This window comes from Canis lupus, chromosome 3, assembly GCF_003254725.2.
Source record: "Canis lupus dingo isolate Sandy chromosome 3, ASM325472v2, whole genome shotgun sequence".
In the NCBI taxonomy this organism is placed as follows: Eukaryota; Metazoa; Chordata; class Mammalia; order Carnivora; family Canidae; genus Canis; species Canis lupus.
In genome coordinates this window covers 53,551,318-53,573,835 of record NC_064245.1, presented here as the reverse complement: position 1 = coordinate 53,573,835, position 22,518 = coordinate 53,551,318, and the positions used below count along the sequence as shown (strand labels likewise).

General features: G+C 43.0%; 1 protein-coding gene and 1 long non-coding RNA gene across 6 annotated transcripts in view; one reads left to right on the top strand and one right to left on the bottom strand.

The window, feature by feature from the left end:
• LOC112653519 (uncharacterized) overlaps positions 1-17,895 on the bottom strand; it is a 33,343-nt gene extending 15,448 nt beyond the window's left edge. For both annotated transcript variants that reach the window (XR_004814519.2, XR_007409889.1), the window contains exons 1-2: positions 17,652-17,895; positions 402-597 (exon numbers count right to left, since the gene is read on the bottom strand). This is a non-coding gene — a long non-coding RNA (uncharacterized LOC112653519). The remainder of the gene's footprint in view (positions 1-401; positions 598-17,651) is intronic.
• Positions 17,896-18,026: 131 nt separating this feature from the next.
• The window catches only part of BLM (BLM RecQ like helicase), a 99,996-nt gene continuing 95,504 nt past the window's right edge, over positions 18,027-22,518 (top strand). For all 4 annotated transcript variants that reach the window (XM_025437360.3, XM_025437361.3, XM_025437359.3 and 1 more), the window contains exon 1: positions 18,027-18,152. The gene's annotated coding sequence lies outside the window, so the exon portion shown is untranslated. The remainder of the gene's footprint in view (positions 18,153-22,518) is intronic.

Here is a 22,518-nt window from a genome sequence, read left to right as displayed (position 1 = left end):
TAATTTTTTATCTGGATAAAATTAAACAGAATAATCCTGCTGTGGATTGTGCCTTTCTGTTGTATGCTTTAAAAATAGCAGGCATGGGGGCACCTGGGTGGCTACGACAGTTAAGTGTCTGCCTTTGGCTCAGGTCACAATCTCGGGGTCCTGGGATCCAGACCAGAGATGAGCTCCTTGCTTGAGGTGAGTCTGCTTCTCCCTTTCCCTTTTCCCTCTAGCCCTCCTTTCTGCTTGTGTTCAATCTCTCTCTCATAAATAAATAAATAAATAAATAAATAAATAAATAAATAAATAGATAGATATTGAAAGAATAAAAATGGCAGGCAAGACAGTACTATGACCCATAATGGAACATGTCAGAACGTATCAACAGCTTTTTTTGGACTTCTTTATCATACCTGCTTTATTCATGTGAGCCATTCCTGGATCATGTGAGCAAAGTGAAGGAGAAGATTCTTGGGCGCCATCAAGTGGCCATATGGGGTATTACCTAAGGTCATCTAGGTGAAGACTGTAGGGCATCTCCGATTTCCCTCCTCAATGTGAGGCCTGGTTTTGGAGCAAAGCAACTTTCCAGAAAGTTGTCAGAGGAACCTGGTTGGTGGGTGAAGAAAACAAAGTGATGGCCTGAGAGGAGAGAAACGGTTGCAGCAACCAAAACATTTTCAGCTGGAGCATTTCACAAGGCTTCTTCAGAAGACAGTGGTGAGGCATATATAAAGTCCTTCATCTAAAGACATTTGGAGATTTATTTCTCTCCATTGTTTTTCCAGTTGGCCATAAATTTGAACAACCCCGGGGATCCCTGGGTGGCACAGCAGTTTGGCGCCTGCCTTTGGCCTGGGGCGCGATCCTGGAGACCCGGGATCGAATCCCACGTCGGGCTCCCGGTGCATGGAGCCTGCTTCTCCCTCTGCCTGTGTCTCTGCCTCTCTCTCTCTCTCTCTGTGACTATCATAAATAAAAAAAAAAAAATTTGAACAACCCCAAAGTCGCCTGGAGTCAATACAAACATTGGTGGATTTATTAAAAGGATACATATGCTTATGAAAGCAGCCGGCAAATGTCAGACATCAAAGAGGGACATGACCTTCCTCATGAACTGAGACAAGTGAACAGATCCATCTATGTAAAAGACGACAGTAAAATGTCTTTGAAGCCATGATAGTTCAGTCAGGTAGACAGCAAGTGCCTCAGTTGAAAACCCAATGTATCAGTCAGGGTCCCTACAGAAGAGAGCTGAAAAGGGGACATTTCAGAGAGGTTAAATGGAGGGATTACAAAGGTATGGGCAGGGTTCAGGAAACCAACTAGGGATGTCACCAGTAACAGAGAGAGGCTACCCTCATACCTGAGAGGGCAAGGAGAAGGAGTGGTTATGGGAACTGCTCTCTATTACCATCCTTTGATCTACTATTGATAAATGCCATTGGCCAAACTCAACTTCATGATTCAGAGAGGAGTGGACAGTGGATCTGAAGGACCTAACAGAAAAAATGTAGTATACTCAACATCAATTTGGCTTTTAAAAATAAGAGTAGTTTATTTATTTAACAAGATTTCCTGGGGCACTTGGGTGGCTCAGTGGTTGAACATCTGCCTTTGGCTCAGGTCATGATCCCAGGGTCCTGGGATTGAGTCCTGCATTGGGCTCCCCGCAGGGAGCCTGCTTCTCCCTCTGCCTGTGTCTCTGCCTTTCTCTGTGTATCTCTCATGAATGAATAAATAAAATTTAAAAAAAAATTTCCTGAAGTGGGGAAGCTCCATGATTGGTATAATTGGGGATGTCATGGAGGACCCAAAGGCTTTCCATCTTTCTCCCCTGTCCTTCTATGGCTGGGATTCTGTCCCCACCACAAGAAGTTTGCTGTAGCTCCAGGTGCCACATGAAGACCTGACAATCATCAGCAAAAGAGAATGACTCTGGGAGTATCTTTTTGGGAATGAATAAAATCTTTGGCAGAAGTTTCCCCAGGAGATGTGTTTCCATGCATCACTGGAAGAACTTTATCCACACAGGAAGAATCCCATCTAGGGAAATGGTACCCAACTAATCAAATTTTCTCTCAAGCTAGGGACAGTGTCAGTTTGTAAGAGAAGAAGGATGTGCATAGATTCTTGCACAAAATCAAGATTCTGTTAACAAAAAAGAAGGCAGAAAGCTTGTCTGAAAGCAAACAGGGTGTGAAAACACCTTCAGACAATGATAGTTTCTAGTATGTTGGAGTTGGACATGAAGATGCAGGTTCTACTTGGGCCTGATATATGATGTATGATGACAATATGACCAGCTGAGATAGGTAAAAATCAATACTAATATACTTGGGGGGTAGGTAGGAATTGTAGTTTGGTTTTAGAAGGAGTGCTGTACCTGAAGTAGAGCAGCCTGCTCCCCATTCAGAGGGCAGCCAAGCCAAAAGTAGAAGAAAGCTCCAACTAGATAGATGTTCCAATCACAGAACACAGGCTGGAGGCACATCCAGTGCTTCCAACTGCATGGAGACTTACAATAGGCAAAAGGGAATTGTTTCTATTAGTCTTTGTGCAACAAAGGTGCTTCCCCCCCCCCCCAATGGCAAAAAAGAGTGAAGTGTTTACTAGAACCCAGAATAATTAATACTGAGGCTGACAGGACTTGTTTAAGGGAAGAAGAAGCCTTTTAAACCTAGGTAATCACTTAATGTTGTTAGCTTGAGTTAGATGCAGTAGGGGTTTTATATTTGAAGCATAATTTAATATTAACTGTCATCAAAAGCCAGACATGTCTAAGAAGGTATGCATTTGTAAAACTGTGGTGAGCCCAAGTCCCCTGAGGATGGCTACTTCCTTAGAAGAAAATGTGTGTCTCTCTCTTATGATTTGTCATGTCCAAGTAATGGGCTTGGGACTGGCATAACTATAATTTATTTTAGAGGCTTTGTGGCCCTTGAGAACACAAGAAGAAAGATTAAGAAATCTCATTTGAGGCCTTTTAGTGAGGAGGAGGCAAACAGAAGGCTGTTCACATATTGGATGAGAACATTTCCAGGAAATGTTGTTATTTAAATCACTTTTAAGACTTAGTACAGGAGTTCTGGGCTACAGCTGCAGATTAAACATGCACATCTACATTCACTCCCTCTAAAACCTTTACTAAAACCATAGTAAACTGATTAAAAAAGACTACAATAAACTTGCAAGGATGAGGAGAACAGAGGAGACACCAGTAACAAAATTTTGGAGGCCACAACAGAAGAGGAATGGTGATTGTCTTAGTAGATCTGAAAAGGGGCCATTCCTGAGCCAATAGTGGGATAAGGTGAAAACCAACTCAGTTTCTACCACAGAATCCTAAAAAGGAACAGCTGTCAGAAGAATAAGGTATCTCTGGAATTAGGAGTGAAGGAAGGCCTAAAATAATGAGTACTGGGCAAAGGCAGTTTGAAAGTAGTTAAATCCCTGGATCCTCTCACCTATTACATCCATTTGGGCTGGTTTCCCATCAGCACACTCATTATGACCATATTTTTGTTGAATTCTTTGAACATACTTTCTTTTACATTCTTGAACATGTTTATAATATTTTCCTTAAAGTCTTTGCTAAATCCAACATCTGTATCTTGTTGTTAGTTTGGGCCACATGTTCCTGTTTTCCAGAGCATCTACTGGATGAGATGCTGTAGATGCTCTAGATTGCGTTATCTGCTAGATCTCTCATATATGTTTGATTCTCAACTCTGTAGCAGCTTCTCTCTTGGAAGCCTGACAGTCTTCCCCAACACATGTGCATCCCATCTCTCAGACAGCAAGTCTCAGGGGACCCGCTACATAGATTTCTGCTTCCCACAGATGAGACAACATTCTTTCCGGTGTCATGACCTATAGATTGTGTCTGCTTCAGCAGCCCTGAATTCTACTCTTCAACACAGCAGGGCATCTCTACTCTGCTAGGAGTCCAGCTCACTATGCTATGGTTGGAAAACTGTTCCTCAATAGAAGGCCAAAATGATTTGGAGTATATCTCCTGTGTTCCCCTTCTCTTGGAGGTCACTGTCATGCACTGCCAGTTGTCCAGTGCCTGGAGAATGGTTGCTCCTTCTTCTGGTCACCTTTACTGTTGTTATTAGGCAAGCTAATCTGGCACCAGGATTATACTATCACTGGAACCCTCCCATGCTAGATTTTTATTTTCTTTTTATTTTTTTAATTTTTATTTTTTTATTATTTTTAAAGATTTTATTTATTTACTCATGAGAGACAGAGAGGCAGAGACACAGGCAGAGAGAGAAGCAGACTCCATGCAGGGAGCTCACTGTGGGACTCGATCCCGGGTCTCCAGGATCGCGCCCTGGGCTGAAGGCAGGCACTCAACCACTGAGGCACCCAGGTGTCCCTCTTTCTTTTTTAAAAAAGATTTTATTTATTTATTTGAGAGAAAGAGAGAGCACACAAGTGGAGGAGGGGAGAGGCAGAGGGAGACACAGATTCCTTGCTGAACTCAATCCCACAATCCTGAGATCATGACCTGATCCGAAACCAAGAGTTGGATGCCTAACCAACTAAGCCACCCTGGCACTCCCGGATTTTTATTTTCTTATGGCATCTTTCCTCCTCTCCTTCTTCATCCATTTAAGCCAGGTCTGTGTTTATTGGCTCAGATGAGAGATGAAGCAATAATGAAAGCAGAAAATACAGAAGTCCCCCCCGCCCCCTGCCTTATCTGCTCTTTCATTTTCCATGGTTTCAGTTACCCATGGTCACTACAGTTCAGAAGCAGATGATTCTCCTCCTGATGTATCATCAGGTCAGCAGTAGCCTAATGCTACGTCAGAGTCCCTATGTCATTCACCTCACTTTATCTCATCAATGACATAGGCATTCTGTCATCGTCCATCTTCATAAGAATGAGTCCAAAGCAGCACCTAGTGGTGTAGTCAGCTAAGCATCCAACTCTTGGTTTTGACTCAGGTTGTGATCTCAGAGCCACAGGATTGAGCCCTGCGTGGGGCTCTGTGCTCAGTGGAGAGTCTGCTTAAGACTCTCTCTCCCTCTCCTTCTCCCCTGTGTACTCTCTCTCTTTCTCAAATGCATTAATAAATCTTCAAAGGAAAGAAAAAGAGTGAGTACAGAACAATAAGTTAGTTTGAGAGGGAGACCACATTCACATAACTTTCATTATAGTATAGTGTTAGAATTGTTCTACTATTATTAGGTATCGTTGTTAATTTCTTGATTTATAAATGAAACTTCATCATAGGTATGTGTGTATAGAGGCAAAAACAGCATATAGGTTCAGTACTTCTGGGATTTCAGGCATCCCCTGGGAGGGGTCTTGGAATGTACCCTCTGAAGATAAAGGGAGACTACTCTAGTCTGAAACCAATAGTTCTCAGAGGCCTTCACTGATTAAGAAGAGGGTTTCTCTACGGAGACTAGATAAAAGCCCCTCAAGCAGGGGAAAAATAAACGAGGAATTGATTTATGAGAACAGGGATGAGTTCAGTGGGTTCAAGAAAAAGGCCTGGGGCCCTGCTTCCTGGCCAGCTCCCCAGGGAACATGATTGAAGAGAGGGCACTGCTGTCTAGGGTATCTGGGGAAGCTGTGCTCTGGGCAGACTCTCCAACATCCCCATGCCCTTGGTCAGCACAGTAGCAGCAGAAAGATTCCCGCCCCCAAACCGGGAAAAGAAGTTGAGGAGGGAGTCCAGGAGCCTGAGGAAGGCACATACACAGGAACAAGATACTTCTCGGTGGCTATGGGGAAAGGTTTTTTTTTTTGTTTGTTTTTTTTTTATGATAGTCACAGAGAGAGAGAGAGAAAGAGAGGCAGAGACATAGGCAGAGGGAGAAGCAGGCTCCATGCACTGGGAGCCCGATGTGGGATTCGATCCCGGGTCTCCAGGATCGCGCCCTGGGCCAAAGGCAGGCGCTAAACCGCTGTGCCACCCAGGGATCCCCTGGGGAAAGGTATTTAAGGACCACCCGCTCTTGACACATTGGCACAACATGAGCCTCTAGAACGTAAGACACACCATTCGGCAGAGAGGAAAGAAGATCCCAAATTCTGGAGATTCATTTGCTGTCACTCTAGCTGGTGGGGAGCCCAAAACATAAATTATCTAAAAATAAAGAAAATTGCTATTTATCGGGGGTGCCTGGGTGGCTCAGTCAATGAAGCATCTGCCTTTGGCTCAGGTCATGATCCTGGGGCACTGGGATCAAGCTCCAGGTGGGGCTCCCTGCTCAATGGGGAGTCTGCTTCTCTGTCTCCCTCTCCCTGTCCCCCTGCTTGTGCATTCTGTCTCAAAACAATAAATAAAATCTTTTAAAAGGGAACGAAAATGCTATTTATTGCCCACCGGGGTTGGTAAGCTGAAATTCATGCCATAACAGGACAAGACACCGTTTGTGAGGACTTTATAGAGAGTCTTATTTTTCTTATTTAAGAATATAAATAAGTCTTATTTATTCTTATTACTCATTATCTCATTTAAGCTCATTTTATGTGATGAGAGTTCACCCTCTCAGACTCCCCCGATGAATCTTCTGACCAACCAGAAGTACTCGCCTGAGAAAACACAGATATTGGGCAGCCCGGGTGGCCCAGTGGTTTGGTGCCGCCTTCGGCCCAGGGCCTGATCCCAGGATCCGGGATGGAGTCCCACATCGGGCTGCCTGCATGGAGCCTGCTTCTCCCTCTGCCTGTATCTCTGCCTCTCTCTCTCTCTCTGTCTGTCATGAATAAATAAATAAAATCTTTAAAATAAAAAAATAAAAACAGATATTTACCGTGTGCCAGGCATTATGCAAAGGGCCTTATGTCACTGAATCCTCACCCTAAAACTAGGAGACATGTGCTACCACCTCCATTTTACAAATGTGAAAACAAATTCAGAGTTGTCTGTCAAATGATGTGGCTTTCCGATTCAAGCCTGCTAGAAGCTTTGCTTTATGTTATTTATAATCCACGAGAGAAAACAAGATCTAATAGGAGCATCTACAATAGGATTTAGAAAGTGAGTTTATTTATAGTTCAAATATACAAATTCCCTTTTATTTTTTAAAACAAACATTCTAAGATCAACAGAATAATCTTCTTGGCTAAATACTGTATTCTGGAAAGACGTTAAACAAAAACTTTGCAGTTAACATTGTTCGTTCTATTCTTTCATCTTTCTGAACTTCAGTTTGGATATTTTCCATTGGCCTGTCTTCAAGTTTAGGTTACTAATCTCTTGCCTCTCTTGTGTCTACTCTGCTGCTCAGAGATATTAAATAATAATAATATCTGAATTATCATTTCAGATATTATATGTCAATTCTAGAATGTTCACGTATTCCAAATCTCTATTGAAATTCCCCATTTCATCACCATTTTGTCCACTGCTCCCACTATTTTCTTTAACATATTTTTAAAAAGATTTTATTTATTCATTTTAGGAAGAGAGAGAGGGAGTGGGAAGAGGGAGGGGGAGAGGGAAAGGGAGGGTCTCAAGCAGGCTCCCAGCTGAGTGAGGACCACCACCTGGGGTTTAGTCCCGGGCTTAGACCTGAAATCATGACCTGTGCCGAAATCAAGAGTTGGAAGCTCAACAGACAGAACAGCCCAGATGCCCTTTCTTTAACATATTTAAATAATTATTTTAAGTCCTTGACATCCAGATCAGATGTGGGTCTACCTTTACTGTCTCATTTTTTTCCCTCTTTTTTTTTTTAAATGATTTGAATTTTTTTTTTTTTATTTATGATAGTCACACAGAGAGAGAGAGAAGCAGAGACACAGGCAGAGGGAGAAGCAGGCTCCATGCACCGGGAGCCCGATGTGGGACTCGATCCTGGGTCTCCAGGATCGCGCCCTGGGCCAAAGGCAGGCGCCAAACCGCTGCGCCACCCAGGGATCCCCATTTTTTTCCCTCTTGATTATCAGTTGCATTGCCCTCCTGTATTAGTTTCCTATTGCTGCTATGATAAATAACCACAAAATTAGTGATCTAAGACACCACTGATTTATTATCTTAGAGTTCCGGAGGTCAGAAGTCCAGAACCAGTCTCACTGGGCTCAAGTCAAGGTGTTGGCAGTGTTGGTTCCTTCTGAAGGCTTCAGAAGAGAGAATACATTTGTCTTTTCCAGCTTCTAGGGGCCACCTGCATTCTTTGCCTTGTGACCTCTTCTTCACATAACTCCAACTTCTGGCTTCCATCCTCACATCTCCTACTACTGACTCTGACCCTCCTGCCTCTCTCTTGTAAGGACCCTTGTGCTTTTATTAGCCCCCCATCCCAATAAGCCAGGATAATCTCTCCATTTTAAGACCCTCAATCTCGGGCTCCCTGTTTGGAGTCTGCTTCTCCCTCTCCCTCTGCCTGCCTCTCTCTCTGTGTGTCTCTCATGAATAAATAAATAAAATCTTAAAAAAAAAAAAAAAAAAAAAAAGATCCTCAATCACATCTGCAAAGTCTCTACATCCACAGGTTTCAGGAATCAGGACACACATATCTTTGGGAGGCTGTTGTTCAGTCTACCATACCTGCTTTTTCTATGACTTGTAGCTTTCTGTTATGCCAAATATTGTGTATAAACGACTCACAGAAGTTAAAGTTAATCACATTTTCACCTGGAGGGTTTACCCATCGTCTTTAAGGCAATGTAGCTCAAAGGGATGATGCCTCAATCCAATCAGGAACTGAGCTGAGTTGGAGTGAGTTGCAGCTTTAATTAGACTCTGTCTACTCCTGTTTTTAATTATCCTGAGAATGAGGCCTGCCTTGTGTTACAGGCCCTTCCCTCTAGCAGGACTCCACCTTCCAAACACTAAGAGACAGCAGATCTTACTCTGCCTTTCCAGTCCAAGCCCTGGCTGGGTCCTCCCCTCTCCCACCCCCAATCTATCCCAGCACTTACCAATTACCCATGGGGAAAAAAGCATCATATCTAGATTCTGGCCTATAACAATAGCCTGAGTGGCCTCAACAATTCAATGTAAGCCAATCTCAGTCTTTAGCCTATGCCCAGACTTCACAAATGACCCAAGGAAAAAGGACCAACAATCTCAGCTCACCTAAAATGGGCTCTTCCTTCTCTGCTTCCACTGTTCTCTGATATCTTTAAAAATATGATTTTTGGGGATCCCTGGGTGGCGCAGCGGTTTGGCGCCTGCCTTTGGCCCAGGGCACGATCCTGGAGACCCGGGATCGAATCCCACATCGGGCTCCCAGTGCATGGAGCCTGCTTCTCCCTCTGCCTATGTCTCTGCTTCTCTCTCTCTCTCTCTCTCTTTCTCTGTGACTATCATAAATAAATAAAAAATTAAAAAAATATATGATTTTTGGGGATGCCTGGGTGGCTCAGTGGTTGAGCATCTGCCTTCAGCTCAGGGCGTGATTCCAGGGTCCTGAGATCGAGTCCCACATCAGGCTCTCTGCGGGGAGCCAGCTTCTCTCTCTGCCTATGTTTCTGCCTCTCTCTCTCTGTGTCTCTCTTGAATAAATAAATAAAATCTTTAGAAATATGTATGATTTTTGTAGTTTACCCCCTGCTGCCTGCCAAATTGCTGCAGCAGGAATGATGACCTACTGATACCTAACTACATCTTACTCAGAGACAGAAGTTCCTTGTGGATAACATTGAATGTTCTGCAAGAACTTTGCAGTTATCACTAGATATCTCAGAAAGCTTCTTGCATCCTCTCAGTAAACATACTACAAGTACAAGGCAGGCTATGTATACACACCCTTAAATTTACTTATTTGTTTGTTACAGTAGGCTCCACATCCAGCATGGAGCCCAACACAGGGTTTTAACTCATGACCTGAGATCAGGACCTCAGCTGAGATCACAAGTCAGATGCTCAACCAACTTTGCCATCCAGGCACTCCTACTTATTTTTTTTTAGGTTTTATTTTTTTAATAATCTCTACACCCAATGTGGGGCTCAAATTGACGACTCCCAAAGAGATCAAGAGTTGCGTGCTGCTCTGACTGAGCCAGCCAGGCACCGCTAACCTTAGATTTAATTAAGATCTTTCTCCATCTACCTGTTCTCTTAACTGTTCTTTTTCTTACTTTGTTTCTCGGCGGTTCAGAATGTAAATATACTTATCTTACTAGCATAGTCTTTGAAAATTCAATATTGTTGATGTAATAAGATTTGTTCTTCCTAAGGTTTATCAAATACCATTGCAACCTCTAGATTTTGTATTTTTAGAATTCTGTATTTAATACTATGAATAGGTAACATTCTTAGAAATGTAAATGTCAAAAGATAGAAAAGAATATACAGTGACATCTATGATTTTTTCCCCATTTACTCAGTTTCTATTCCATAATAGGTATCCTTGATTATCAGTTTCCTACTTAACAGAAAAGATTAAATGCATTTGCAAGCAGATATGTATAAACGCTATTTTCTCCTCCTTTTATCACACAAACAGTAATATAGTAGAGTAGGTCCACCAGTTTGCACCTTGAATTTTTTTAAGTATGAAAGGGAACTTATCAGTTCCCATACTTTACCGAACTGTGGGATCCAGGGTGTGGAACAATCCAATCAGAACCCAGTTTCTTTCCCACTCTTGCCTGTACTCTTCTCTGTGGTGGTTTTTACCTAGGCTAGGTCCCACTTCTCCTCCACCTGGTGCTCCCCTCCCAATCCCAGCTCCAAGAGGACACCCTAAAGGGTGGCAACCTCACCAGAAAGGATGCACCTGCCAGACTCCCAGTATGTTCAGCAATGGACTAACTGGACTCACAGGCCCATCCCTGAACCAGTAACAGAGGCCAAGACAGCAGGAGATGCAGATTGTCCAAGCGGAAGTCACATGACCATGTCAGGCACTCTAGGCTTAAGGAGTCAGTTCCACAAGGCGTGAGTCCGCTACGCTGAGAGTTGGGAAGGGGTGGCTCCCCCAGGGAATATCAAGGTGCTGCAAGCAGACAAGTGAAAGTGACAGCTATCTACTGCAAAAGGTGTTCTTTCATTGTCTTTGGGTGTTTGGGGGTGTTTTTTTGTTTGTTTTTGTTTTTGTTTTGGCTCTTTCATGGCTGGAAGCTGTGTGGTTATGCCTAACACATGTGCAGCTGAGGTGACACATAGCCAGCAGCACTAGCTTCTTGGAAAATGCCCCAGGGTGGAAAAGGGTTGCTAAAACTGCCTGGATTCTGTATATGTCTCTTTGGCATCTGTTAACCACAAGGCCAAAGTTGTTTACACCTCACCTGCTATCCACTTTTGCAAGCTCGGAAAGTCCTATTACAAACCCTCCAACCCATCCCAAGCCCACACCGACAGCCACCTCCTTTCTGTAACCCCCACATCCCTTACCAATATTCCCCAGTCCTAAATCAACCCATGGCTAGGAACCAGAAATCTAGAGACAGCCCCTATGCCCCTCAGATCTGCTGGAATTATTCAAGCTAAGACTTTATCAGGTAAACACTCAAAAGCAAAACAGAGGGGTGGGTGGGAACTGTCAGGGACAGACAGGAGAGGAAAGAAAAAGGGGGGGGGCACTTTACCCACCTAGAGATACAGCTGTATGGCTGTTCTAAAAGACTTTGCTTAAGAGGAAAAAAGGTGCATGTTGGGGGGATGGTAAGAGGGGGACAGATTAGGCTGCGGGCAAGGAGAGGCTGCTGCCTAGAAGCATAGGGCTCTTCCCCCTCCTTCTTTCCTCTTATCAGCCAGAGACAGAAACTAAAAACCACTGCTTCAGGGAGCTAAAAGCCTGAAACAAGAAAAAAACAGTAGGCAGAGAAAAAAAAAAAAGAACAAAACCACACCAAACTTTAGATACAGGGGGAGAAAAATAAAATGTAACTAAATGTGTCTATAAAATATTTTAACACAAAGGTAAATTAGGTACATTACATAGGTCTTTGTGAGAGCTAACGAAAAGATCTGTTCTTCATTTGACCTAATTGGAAATCCAAAATTTGCATCCAAAAAATGTATACACTGAATTTATATAACAAAAAAGATAAAAATGGTGCTGATTGTCTTTTGTGCATCTGCAACCTATGTTCTAAATTAACTTTAGCATTTGCTAAAATGCACCAATTGACGCAACCTCACGGTCTTAATACTCGGGCTCAAATTATAGTTATATCTAGAGATTCCACTAAATTTAAACATCATGCCTGCTATAATCTTAAGAAAGTAACTAAATATAAGATAGAGAAAAAAACTAGGAATGTCTCACTTTAACTATAGCTTTGCCTAAATTTCCCATAGTCATAATACCCATTGTCCTAAAAATATCCCATATTGGGCACACACACTCTAGCACAATGAATAATAAATTAAAGCCAAATCTTTGGCACTTGCAAATTGGCTTAATACAATGGAACTCCACGGACCCCTTAGTTAAAATAGCTATGCTGGCCCTATGTAAGTTAAAACAGGGCCTTGGAGGATTAAAACTTATTATATAAAACCTAATTAACAAAGGGATAATTATTCCTGCTGCTTCTCCATTTGACAGCCCAATTTCACCTGTTCTTAAACCTAGACAAAGTAAAGGGTGCAGTAGTGGTTAGCTTGGGTACCACAGACTGGGTGACTTAACCAGCAGAAATTGGTTTTCCAAAAGTTGTGAAAGCTGGGAAATGCAAGATCAAGGTGTCAGCTGATTCAGTTTCTGGTCAGGCCTCTCTTCATGGCTTGTAGGCTTTCTCACTGTGTCCTCACATGTCTTTCCCTCTGGTAGTGCAGAGAAAGAGAAGTCTCTCTTGTAAAGCCACCAGTCTTTTTGGATTAGGGTCCCACCCTTATGATCTCATTGAATCTTAGTCATCTTCATAAAGGCCTTACTCCAAATCTAGTCACATTGGGGGTTGGGGCATCAACCTCTCAATTTTGGAAGGACAGTCATATTCAGTCCATAACAGGTGACTCATGGTGGATTACTACATTAATGCTCTGGTCCCATCCATTGGGTCCCATTAATGCTCTAGTCTCATCTAATATATATATAGGTGTGTGTATATATATATATAGAGGTATATATATATATATTGCTAATAGGTATATATATATTGCTCTTATAAATGTGGCTAATATATCAAGTGCCTATTTCACTAATAGGTATATATATATTGCTAATAGGTATATATATATATATATATAGGTATATATATATATATATTGCTCTTATAAATGTGGTATATATATATTGGTATATATATATTGCTAATAGGTATATATATATTGCTCTTATAAATGTGGCTAATATATCAAGTGCCTATTTCAACAGCCTCTCAGCTGCATTTTGCCTTCACCCCCAAAAGGATACAACATACTTTTTCCAGGCACAGGGAACCTCAACAGCTTTGCCACCACATACAGTCTGTGCAGACAAGATCTTCACGTTGTCCACCAGAAGCACAGGTATGCCATGATTGATGACATCCTTCTCCAAGGAGACTCACTTGACATGCTCACTGCAGTCATCTAAGTCCCATATCTTTTGGTCCTTTTAGGGCTGGTGATGACATATTCCTCATTTACAAATTTTACTTCCAAATTAAAATCAACAGGCACTTCCATTAGCACCCTCAGAAACTCCTTCACTCTAGAGACTTCGGTAACCACTTCTTATGCCTCCTGGAGTTTCTAGACTATATATGATAGACATAAGTTGCCCAAGAGCTTGTGATACAAGAAACTAGCTCTCTTGGCTTCATGCTATATGCTATTAAAACAACAAATAATTGGCTACACACTGGGATTTCCTGGAAATTGAGCTTTCATAGACCTTGAGTTTGTGTCTTTCCATATCCATTGTGCTTTGGGTCATGGAAGCTGTATCCCACGAGGTACCTGCCTCATATCAGTCAACTCCTTGACCCCCTCAGGGAGAGGACCACTCATTCTCCAGTGTCTTATGCTCCTACCCTAGGTCCCCAACCATAATCACTCCTTCCCCGAGGTTATATACAATACCACTCATCTTTACATAGACTTTTTTTTAAAAAATATTTTATTTATTTATTCATGAGAGACACACAGAGAGGCAGAGACACAGGCAGAGGAGAAGCAGGCTCCATGCAGGGAGCCCGATGTGGGACTCGATCCCGGGACTCCAGGATCATGCCCTGAGCCAAAGGCAGATGCTCAACCACTGAACCACCCAGGTGTCCCAACATAAGACTTTTCTAAATATCAGCTTATATCCTCCATCAACATAACTGCTGAGAAATATACCTGACCATAGAGTACAAATTGACCTGAGAAATATACCAAGACATTATTATTAACCTCATGTTTTTACATGTAAAAACCTCATGGTTTTTACAAACCAACCAGAATATTGTTAGAGATTCCAAAAATTTCAGATGTTTTTTTTTTGGCTAATGTTGTATAAGTGGGAAACCTAGTTATGTGCTGGCCTAGAAGGACTCCTTATACTTCACCTTTTCCTCCATTTCATGCTCATGTAAAATGTTTCCTGTGTTGTTTAGAACAACTTAGACAGTACTTCCTGAAAGTCTCCACTGTCATCACTCGAAAGTTTCCTTGAAATGATGCCAGGTAGCCACAGGGCCAACTGTTCTGTGTTTTTTTGTTTTTTGTTTGTTTGTTTGTTTTCCATATTTGTCCTTTTGACATCTATTAACCTCACAGCGAAATGAATGGCCGAAGTCTGTGATCCTGTTTTTTCAAGCACAGAAAGGCATATTACAAACTCTGCCTCCCATCTTGAGTCCATAACCACAGCCACCTCCTTATCTGACTCACACACCACGCCAACATTTCCCCTGGCTGAAGTAAATTCAGAGCCAGGTATGAGGCACCTAGGAACAGCTCCTCTGCTCCAAAGCCACCGGGATTATTCATACTAGCCAATCCTAAACTATTTTCTCTGCCCTGGCTTGCCTTGCCTGCACAAACCCCAATAAGGGCTCTGGCTTAGGTTTTCCCTTGCTCCTTCCTGCATCCTAGCCAAACCTGTGTGCAGTGTGCTTCCTCCTTTCAGGAAACATTAAGGAATAAAATCTTCTGTGTCCTCATTCAGTCACTTCCATAAATTAAAATTTTGCAGGTACAATTGAGACAAGAGCCACTGCTCAGTTCTCAGACCCAGAACATCAGGCATACCTGTGTGTCCGTGTGTGTGTGTGTGTAAGTGTATATGATACAAATTTTACCATTAACCATTATAAGTGCACAGGTCGGTGACATTAATTCCATTCATAGTGCTGTGCAACCATCCCTACCATCCATCTCCAGAATTATTTCATCATCCCAAACACAAATTCTACCTGTGAAACAAACTATTCATTATACACCCCACCCCAAACCCTGGTATTTACCATTTTATTTTCTGTCTCTGAATTCTGGGTACCTGATATAAGTGGAGTCATACAATAATTGTCCTTTTGTTCCTGGCTGAATTTATTTACTGTACTTCTTCAGGGCTCACACTGTTACATGTGTCAGAATTTTACTCCTTTTCAAGACTGAATCATACTCTATTGCCTGAATACAACACATATGTTTATACATTCATCTGCCAATGGACTCCTGGTTTGTTTCCACCTTTTGGTGATTGTCATTGATGTTGCTGTTGAGCGCTGGTGTACAAATGCCATTCTCCACGTAACAACCAAAAGCGCTTTCTAAAAACCCATTCAACTTCCCTCCTGAAAACCTACTATGGTTAATTAAGTAAGCAACAATGACATACCATTAAACACCCTACAGAACAGCTAAAATGAAAAGGATTGGCAGTTTCTGTGTTGGCAAGGATGCAGACAATGGGACATCTACACAGTGTTAGTATATATACACTATATATACTATATATATAAAACAATATAACCACTTAGGAAACATGACTGTTTCTACCAAAGTGAAATACACACCCCTGTGGTCCACAAATCCCATTCCTAGATACTGTTTACCGAAGAAAAAGTAATACATGCAATCACAAGAGATTTATACAAAAATGTCCATAGCAGCTTCATTTATAATAGCCAAAGGGGAAAAACTCAAGTGTCCATCAGTAGATGAATGGATAAATAAATTGTGGCATGCTCATACAATAGCGTACTGGTGTTAAAGAATAATTTTTAAAATCAAGTATAATCATGACTCTCATAAAGATATAAACACATGTCAAAGGTTTTATTTAACTCTTTAATGAGATCCGAAAAGATATTACAACTGATTTAAAGGATAATTCAAAGTACTGCACATATATACTGTAGTTCAATGAGAAATAATGAAATACCTTGCAAAACTGGCAGAACTAATGAAATCAACAATAATTCAATGCATTCCACTGGACATAGCTTGCATTTCTATAGACAAGAATCATTTTTTGAAAAACCTTGCAGAGTTCTTTATATTGAAGACAATGAAAGGTGTAGAGCCCACATAGAATCAGCTCTCCCTGAGGATGTGCTAGACAACACCTTATTTTTCATTGGACAAAAAAAGTACTATTGGGGGGCCATTTCAAAGTTTTCACGAATTTTCTCTACATTCTGCAGTAATAAAAGAGAATGAGTTACTGGTACACACAATATAAATGAAGCTCACAGATATTATGTTGATCCAAAAAAGGCAGATGTGGAGGAGTATACACTGTGTGATACCAGATTACCTCTCAGGACACAGAGAGATGGGAAGCTCCCAAGGGAACCGTACCAGGTGCTGGAAATGGTATATACCTTGATTTAGGTGGTGGAGATACATATATATGTACATAAATGTAAAGTCGTTGGGTTTCCTTAAAATTAGTGAACAAGGCTCTCCCTATCCTACTTGCCATTTACCAGATCCAACAATTGCCATTTACCTTTCCGGTGAAGTCCAAACTGAGATCTGGTCTCTGTTTCCTCTCAAGTGTTATCTCTGTCCGTTGCTCATTTTCCTGACATTTCCTCTAAGGTACCTTACTGTGGTCTTTCCCATTTCCTGGCCTTTGCCTCCAAATCTTACCTCCTATTTATCTCTCAGAGTCTCACCTAACACTGCGAGTGTGTGTGTGTGTGTGTGTCCCTCCTGGGTGCTCCTAAAACCTCGACCAGTGTTCCTATAACTCTTGTCATCCATGTACAAGTGTCAGCACGGATCCTACTTATCATTCTGGATGGTACCCTTTGAGTCTAAGTGTTAAGAGCTTTCTCTTTTGGTAGATTTTTAATACCTTGTACTTTGTCTCTATCCCGCTTCCTAGGTAGCCATTTTGGTATTAAAAACCTGCTTTTGGGTGGCTCAGTGGTGGCTCAGTGGTGGAGCATCTGCCTTCAGCTCAAGTCGTGATCCTGGAGTTCTGGGATGGAGTTCCCCCGTCGGGCTCCCTGCAGGAAGCCTGCTTCTCCCTCTGCCTGTGTCTCTGCCTCTTTCTGGGTCTCTCATGAATAAATAAAATCTTTTTAAAAAAAATTTAAAACCTGCTTTTGCCTTTTCCCAATGTGTTTTGTTTGACTGCAGCATGTTATTTTTGTAGCATTTTAAAATCAGCAGATTTCACACATAAACACATTTTCAACTTTTCTTAGAGAAAGGAAAGAAGGGAGAAAGGGAGGGAGGAAGGGAAAAGAGATGGGGGGGAGAAGGAAGGGAAGGAAAAAAAAATCTGGCATCACAGAGCCCAGAGTCCGGCGTAGCTTCTCCCTCGGGTCCTGCACACGTCCTCGAGCCCTCTGAGTTTGCGACCCTTACCCGTCGATGACAATTTTCAGTCGCTCCCGCTCGGGAGCTGGGGGGCGGGGGGAAGCCAGCGTTGCAAGGAGGTAGAGGGGACAATCCGCCAAACTCTCCGCCTGGCCTGTCGAATTGCCTCACGCTCCTCTCAAACTCCGGGGTTTTTCACTCCCGTCACAGCCGGGTTTCCTGATCCCCTTACTCAAAACCTCCACCGATACCAAAATACACATGGAAAACAAACATCGCGAGAGTGCCGGAAGCCCGGGGGCGGGGCGTCGCCATCACGTGACCTGTTTTCCGCGTTCTGATTGGGCATTGGCAAGATCCGGCCCCGGCAGCCCCCGGGGGCGGGGACAGGTGCCACGCGACGACGCCACTGGTCGGCTTCCCCAGGAAGCAGCCAATCGGGATCGGCCGGCTTCCGGCGCGCAGTGAGCTGGCGCGCGGCGCGGAGGCTGCGGAGGCGGCGCGGGGAGTTTGGACCGAGGTTTTGCCAGCTGTGAGCCAGCGTGAAAGGTGAGTGCAGCGCGCTCAGACCTACGGGCCTAGGGGCCCGAGCCCTAGCCCGGCCCATCCCCGCTCCCGGCGACCCGGCTCCGGGGCTGGAGAGGGAGGCTCGTCGGTTCCCCCGTTGCCCGCCACCCCCCGCGCGGCGAGGCCCGCAGAGCTCTCCGTAGCGGCTAGCAGCCCAGGGGGGAGAGCAGAGAAGCACGCGTATTCGCGGACCCGCGAGCAGAGGCCCGGGCGTGGGCCAGGGTCGCCCTGGGCGTCGAGGGAAGAGCCGGTCTAGCCCCCGTCTTGTTGTTCGCGTACTCCGGTGCCCACTTGCCGGGGTGCCCGGCACAGAGCGGTCACTGGTGATCCTAGCCCAGACCCCCGGCGCTGCCCATCTCCCCCGGAACGTCAAAACGCTCTACTCGTCCTGGACCCTTCCACGGTCACGTGCCGGGCTGCTGTTGTTTTGGGTGCACTGCGTGCCTCGTGCTTGGGACCCGTTGTCTTACAAATGCAGCTCCGCCCTACCTCCGCACTGGGGAGTGGTTAAGGACGCCGAGTGCATCCCCTTGCGGGGGGGGGAGGGGAGTCGGATCCCAGCTCTTCCACGCAACAGCTCAGTGCCTGTCCCACTCGTCACTTAAACTCAGTGCTTTCCTTTCCTTCTGTCATATGGGGAGAATTATTTCTTCTACACCCTGGAGGTTTTGTTGGGATTAAATGGCTTATTATATACAATAAATGCTTCAAAGAGTACTTGGTACATAGTTAGGGTTCTGTTATCACCAGCATCCAGAGAAGTAGGTGAAATTGTCCTGATTTTTGACTAGAAGAATCTGAAGCATCAAGAGGCTGTCCCTTTGTTGAGCTGCCTAACTCCAAGGCATCTTCCACGACACCAGGCTTTCTCCCATACGTCCCACCTGCTCTCAGGTTACTCAGCACTTTAGACATTTAATGGCCTGACAGCTCCTGGTGCCACCAGTGTAGATAAAAAATTTTTTTTTTTTTTTTAAATTTATGATAGTCACAGAGAGAGAGAGGCAGAGACACAGGCAGAGTGAGAAGCAGGCTCCATGCACCGGGAGCCCGATGTGGGACTCGATCCCGGGTCCCCAGGATCGCGCCCTGGGCCAAAGGCAGGCGCCAAACCGCTGCGCCACCCAGGGATCCCCACCAGTGTAGATAATAGATAAGTAGCATTTGTGTCCCTGTCAAGGTTAACGGGCAGTAATGGCAGAGAGCATGGTAAAGGTCAGCAATTGGGAAGGAAGAGAGGCAGAAGTATTGCGTTTGGGGAATATAAATAGAGCTAAATTGAACCAGGAGGCCTGGGTGGCTCAGTGGTTGAGTGTCTGCCTTTGGCTCAGGTCATGATCCCAGGGTCCTGGGATTGAGTCCCACATCGAGCTCCCCACAAGGAGCCTGCTTCTCCCTCTGCCTAAGTCTCTGCCTCTCTCTGCGTTTCTCATTAATAAATTAATAATAATAATAGTAATAATAAAAAAAAAGAATGAAATTGAACCAACATTTTGTTACCAAAGCTGCTTTTGGAGAGTAGCTTATGGTCTAGGAGGAGGGAATGAAATTTCTGGGTCTTCAGTTCTTTTCAGTGCCAGTCACCATGATAGCCACCATATACATTCTATTTCTAATCCACTAACTGGGAGAAGTAGCTACTGCCTTCATTTTACTGATAAGGAAACCCAGAGTTTAAAAACTGGGCAAAGCCCATGGTGTTAGATATGCAGTGAAAGAACAATGTACAGAGAAATCGTAGGCATCCACTTTGAGATAGTATTATCTATGAGGGTAGAGGGAAGAGGAGAAAAGAGGAGTGAGTGGGATTTCAAATATATCTGAAACATTTTATGCCTTTGAAAGAGAGTAGGAGAGAATTTGAGTTCTTAAATTTAGTTGCTGGGTACATGGGTATCATTTTTTTATGTTTGAAATATTTAAAATTAAAAGAAATACATGATATATAAAAATAAATATATTTTAATACTAATTTTAAATATTCCAACATATATTCTCAAATACGTTTTATTTTATTTTATTTTATTTTTAAGATTTATTTATTTATTTATTCAGAGAGAGTGAGAAAGGCAGAGACACAGGCAGAGGGAGAAACAGGCTCCATGCAGGAAGCATGATGTGGGACTCGATCCCGGATCTCCAGGATCACACCCCGGGCTGCAGGCAGTGCTAAAACACTGGGCCATCGGGGCTGCCCTCAAATACATTTTAATACTAATTTTAACTAAATATATATTCTGATATATAATGTGTGTGTGTGTATATTATATTTCTTTTAAGGAAAGAAAGGATAGAACAAAGAGGCCCAAGATAATTGCAAAGTACTCTTGGGAACTAAATTCTAAAAGCCCTAGTGGTTCTCCATTGCCTGTAGCATGTCTTTAAGCAGGCTCCTTCTCTAGCCACCTCCTCTTCTACCTCAGACTTGGCACAAATACTGCATAGACACCCTTCACACCTCCACCCTGTCTGGAAGCTTTCACCTATCCTTCAAGATTCAATTCAGTGTTCTTTGGAAAGCTCTGTGATTTTCCTGAGTTTTTACTTCATCAGGGAAGCTGTAGACTGGCCCCCACTTGCCCCCCCCCTTTTTTCCATTTTGTTTTTTAAATTGTAGTTGACACAATGTTACATTTGTTTCAGGTGTACAGCATAGTGATTTGACAACTCTAGATTTCATGCTGTGATTACTGCAAGTGTAGCTACCACCTTTCACCACCTAAGGCTATTACAGCATCATTGATGATATTCCCTGTGAGGTAGCTTTGATCCCTGTGACTTCTTCATTTCCTAACTAGAAGCCTGGACCTCCCACTTCCCTTCACCCATTTTGCCCATCCCCCGACCCCTCCTCTCTGGCAACCATTAGTTTGTTCTCTGTATTTATGGGTCTGATCATGTGGGAAGTCCTAGACTTTCATGAAGAGACTTTTTTTGTGGGACTTACTTCCTTGGGTGGTAATTATTTGTTGACATGTCTGTTTCCTGCCAGCCTAGAAGCTTGTTGAGGGGAGTAATTATGTCTTGCCTGTCTCTGTACTCCAGTGCCCAGCATGGTGCGTGGCACCAAGTAAAAAATACATGTTGAAGTCACCTTGTGGAAGGTCTTGGGGTTATGACGTAAGGACTTTATTCTCTAGAATTGCAAGGACCTGGAGCACCTGGGTGGCTCAGTGGTTAAGTGTCTGCCTTCAGTTCGGGCATGATCCTGGGGTCCTGGGATCAAGTCCCACATTGGGCTCCCTGCAGGGAGCCTGCTTCTCCCTCTGCCTGTGTCTCTGCCTCTCTCTGTGTCTCTCATGAATAAATAAATAAAATCTGTAAAAAAAAAAAAAATTGCAAGGACCTATTGCATTTACTTTGTTTAAAAATTCCTGTATCGGGATCCCTGGGTGGCGCAGCAGTTTAGCGCCTGCCTTTGGCCCAGGGCGTGATCCTGGAGACCCGGGATCGAATCCCACATCAGGCTCCCGGTGCATGGAGCCTGCTTCTCCCTCTGCCTATGTCTCTGCCTCTCTCTCTCACTGTGTGCCTATCATAAATAAAATAAAATAAAATAAAATAAAATAAAATAAAATAAAATAAAATAAAATAATTTTTTTAAATAAAATAAAATAAAAATTCCTGTATCTTAATGAAACACACACAATATCAAGGAAAAAATATTGCAGACACAATCCTGTCCTTCAACCACATCAGCTATTTTCCTTTGTCATGAGTCCTTTCCAAATTTTAGCTATACAGATTTCTTAGCTGTAAGCATAATGTACTAATAATTTAGTCTTTTGTTTTTCCAATATTAAATCATTCCATGTAGCTACTCTTCATGGTTGTCATTTATCTTATAAATTATCACAGTATTGCACTCTCCTTGGCTTAATAGGTATGCAGTGTTGCTTAATGCTGTTAATTATTAGAAAAGAATGTTTTTTCGTAAGTTTATTTAGTGTCTGTATTTTGGTGAACTGTGTGTTTACAGTCTGATCATTCGTTCATGGGAAATTGGGTGTTCTTTGTATGTTTTTAATATTTATTTGTTTTTGGTAACTTTTTCTCAGAAATTTTGTTTTAAAAGTTTATTTATTTTAGAAAGAGTCAGAGAGAGCCACGTGCATGTGGGGAGGGGGCAGAGGAAGAGGGGGAGGAAGGGAAAATTCAAAGCAGACACTGAGCTGAGTGCAGAGTATGATTCGGATTTGATTGCAGGACCCTGACATCATGACCTGACCTGAAACCAAGAGTCAGATGCTTAACCTACTGAGCCACCCCATGTCCTCTCAAAGAATTTTTTGAGAAAGAAGATACATAGTATCTTAGGAAGTACTTAGTGTATATATATACAATTTAA